This window comes from Bombina bombina, chromosome 2 (genome assembly GCF_027579735.1).
Source record: "Bombina bombina isolate aBomBom1 chromosome 2, aBomBom1.pri, whole genome shotgun sequence".
NCBI lineage: Eukaryota > Metazoa > Chordata > Amphibia > Anura > Bombinatoridae > Bombina > Bombina bombina.
Genome location: NC_069500.1, coordinates 1,445,306,189 through 1,445,310,998, shown reverse-complemented (window position 1 = coordinate 1,445,310,998; position 4,810 = coordinate 1,445,306,189).

Genomic DNA, 4,810 nt, shown 5'->3' with positions numbered 1-4,810 from the left:
TTAATACTGTAGCGGAGAGGCAGTAGGATCCGCAATATCTTTTAGTTAGACAGAGACATCCTCATCTTAAAAATGTTGTCTAAATAATTCAATCCAAGTTTAAGTCTAAATCAGCTATTTATTTTGCTTCTAGCCACTGCTTAAAACTGGTGCAACAACTACAACTGCTAACAGCAACTGTCATAGACAATACAGTTACTCAAAACTAACAGTTACTCAAAACTGAAGTTAACCCCTCCAGTACTGTTGGATTTGCACCCTGTACCTATAATGGGCACAGGGTGACTTAACATAATGCCCGAATCCATAATCCGTAGGGAGGTTGACAGAGGGGTCTGTCACATGGCAGGTTGACAGAGGGGTCTGTCACAAATACTATTCATAAACTACTAATGCTAATACTACACTCATAAACCAGTACTGCTAATACTACTCATAAACTACTAATGTTAATACTACACTTATAAACCAGTACTGCTAATACTTCAGTCATAAACCAGTACTGCTAATACTGTACTCATAAACCAGTACTGCTAAATTATACCCATAAACCAGTACTGCTAATACCACACTCATAAACATGTATTGCTAATACTACACTCATAAACCAGTACTGCTAATACTACACTCATAAACCAGTACTGCTAATACTACTCATAACCTACTACTGCTAATACTACACTCATAAACCAGTACTGCTAATATTATACTCATAAACTAGTACTGATAATACTACACCCACAGACATATCCTTGATTCAGAACTTTATTTGGTTTTCCTTTTATGATTTTTGTTATCACATTTATTTCACATTTTTTTCTTTGTGATATTCGGTATATTTATTGTAATCATAAACTACTAATGTTAATACTACACTTATAAACCAGTACTGCTAATACATCAGTCATAAGCCAGTACTGCTAATACTGTACTCATAAACCAGTACTGCTAAATTATACCCATAAACCAGTACTGCTATTACCGCACTCATAAACATGTATTGCTAATACTACACTAATAAACCAGTACTGCTAATACTACACTCATAAACCAGTACTGCTAATACTACTCATAACCTACTACTGCTAATACTACACTCATAAACCAGTACTGCTAATATTATACTCATAAACTAGTACTGATAATACTACATCCATAAAACAGAACTGCTAATACTACACTCATAAACCAGTACTGCTAATATTATACTCATAAACCAGTACTGCTAATACTACACCCATAAACCAGTACTGCTAATACTACACTCTTAAACATGTATTGATAATACTACACTCATAAACCAGTACTGCTAATATTACACTTATAAACCAGTACTGCTAATAATACACTCATAAACCAGAACTGCTAATATTATACTCATAAACCAGTACTGCTAATACTACACCCATAAACCAGTACTGCTAATACTACACTCATAAACATTTATTGCTAATACTACACTCATAAACCAGTACTGCTAATATTACACTTATAAACCAGTACTGCTAATAATACACTCATAAACCAGTACTGCTAATACTACACTCTTATACCAGTACTGCTAATACTACTCATAAACTACTACTGCTAATACTACACTCATAAACCAGTACTGCTAATATTATACTCATAAACCAATACTGCTAATACTACACCCATAAACCAGTACTGCTAATACTATACTCATAAACCAGTACTGCTAATACTACACTTATGAACCAGTACTGCTAATACTATGTTCATAAACCAGTACTGCTAATACTACACTAATAAACCAGTACTGCTAATACTACTCAGAAACTACTACTGCTAATACTACACTTATAAACCAGTACTGCTAATACTACACTCATAAACCAGTACTGCTAATACTGTACTCATAAACCAGTACTGCTAATACTACACTCATAAACCAGTAATGCTAATACTATACTCATAAACCAGTGCTGCTAATAATATACTCATAAACCAGTACTGCTAATACTACACTCACAAACAAGTACTGCTAATACTTTACTCATAAACCAGAACTGCTAATACTATACTCATAAACTAGTACTGCTAATACAACACTCATAAACCAGTACTGCTAATACTATACTTATAAACCGGTACTGCTAATACTACACTCATAAACTAGTACTGCTAATACTACACTTATAAACCAGTACTGTTGATACTATACTCATAAACCAGTACTGCTAATACTATGCTCATAAACCAGTACTGCTAATACTATACCCAGAAATCAGTACTGCTAATACTATTTATAAACTATTAATGTTAATACTACACTTATAAACCAGTACTGCTAATACTTCACTCATAAACCAGTACTGCTAATACTGTACTCATAAACCAGTACTGCTAATATTATACCCATAAACCAGTACTGCTAATACCACACTCATAAACATGTATTGCTAATATTACACTCATAAACCAGTACTGCTAATACTACACTCATAATCCAGTACTGCTAATACTACTCATAAACTACTACTGCTAATACTACACTTATAAACCAGTACTGCTAATACTATACTCATAAACCAGTACTGCTAATACTACACTTATGAACCAGTACTGCTAATACTATGTTCATAAACCAGTACTGCTAATACTACGTTCATAAACCAGTACTGCTAATACTACACTCATAAACCAGTACTGCTAATACTATTCATAAACTACTACTGCTAATACTACACTCATAAACCAGTACTGCTAATATTATACTCAGAAACCAGTACTGCTAATACTACACCCATAAACCACTACTGCTAATACTATACTCATAAACCAGTACTGCTAATACTACACTTATGAACCAGTACTGCTAATACTATGTTCATAAACCAGTACTGCTAATACTATGTTCATAAACCAGTACTGCTAATACTACACTCATAAACCAGTACTGCTAACACTACTCATAAACTACTACTGCTTATACTACACTTATAAACCAGTACTGCTAATACTACACTCATAAACCAGTACTGCTAATACTGTACTCATAAACCAGTACTGCTAATACTACACTCATAAACCAGTAATGATAATACTATACTCATAAACCAGTGCTGCTAATAATATACTCATAAACCAGTACTGCTAATACTACACTCACAAACAAGTACTGCTAATACTTTACTCATAAACCAGAACTGCTAATACTATACTCATAAACTAGTACTGCTAATACTACACTCATAAACCAGTACTGCTAACACTACTCATAAACTACTACTGCTAATACTACACTTATAAACCAGTACTGCTAATACTTCAGTCATAAACCAGTACTGCTAATTCTGTACTCATAAACCAGTACTGCTAATATTATACCCATAAACCAGTACTGCTAATACCACACTTACAAACATGTATTGCTAATACTACACTCATAAACCAGTACTGCTAATACTACACTCATAAACCAGTACTGCTAATGCTACTCATAAACTACTACTGCTAATACTACACTTATAAACCAGTACTGCTAATAGTATACTCATAAACCAGTACTGATAATACTACACCCATAAACCAGTACTGCTAATACTACACTCATAAACATGTATTGCTAATACTACACTTATAAACCAGTACTGCTAATACTACACTTATAAACCAGTACTGCTAATAATACTCATAAACTACTACTGCTAATACTACACTCATAAACCAGTACTGTTAATATTATACTCATAAACCAGTACTGCTTATACTATACTCATACATCAGTACTGCTAATACTACAATCATAGCCCAGTACTGCTAATACTATACTCATAAACTAGTACTGCTAATACTATACTCATAAACCAGTACTGCTAATTCTATACTCATAAACCAGAACTGCTAATACTACACTCTTAAACAAGTACTGCTAATACTATACTCATAAACCAGTACTGCTATTAATATACTCATAAACCAGTACTGCTAATACTACACTCATAAAAAGGTACTGCTAATATTATACTCATAAACCAGAACTGCTAATACTATACTCATAAACCAGTACTGCTAATACAACACTCATAAACCAGTACTCCTAATACTATACTTATAAACCAGTGCTGCTAATACTACACTCATAAACTACTAATGCTAATACTACACTCATAAACCAGAACTGCTAATACCATACTCATAAACCAGTACTGCGGAAACAACACTCATAAACCAGTACTGCTAATAATATACTTATAAACCGGTACTGCTAATACTACACTCATAAACTAGTACTGCTAATACTACACCCATAAACCAGTACTGTTGATACTATACTCATAAACCAGTACTGCTAATACTATTCATAAACTACTAATGCTAATACTGCACTCATAAACCAGTACTGCTAATACTACTCATAAACTACTAATGCTAATACTACACTTATAAACCAGTACTGCTAATACTTCAGTCATAAACCAGTACTGCTAATACTGTACTCATAAACCAGTACTGCTAATATTATACCCATAAACCAGTACTTCTAATACCACACTCATAAACATGTATTGCTAATACTACACTCATAAACCAGTACTGCTAATACTACACTCATAAACAAGTACTGCTAATACTACTCATAACCTACTACTGCTAATACTACACTCATAAACCAGTACTGTTAATATTATACTCATAAACTAGTACTGATAATACTACACCCATAAACCAGAACTGATAATACTACACTCATAAACTAGTACAGCTAATATTATACTCATAAACCAGTATTGCTAATACTACACTCATAAACCAGTACTGCTAATACTACTCATAAACTACTACT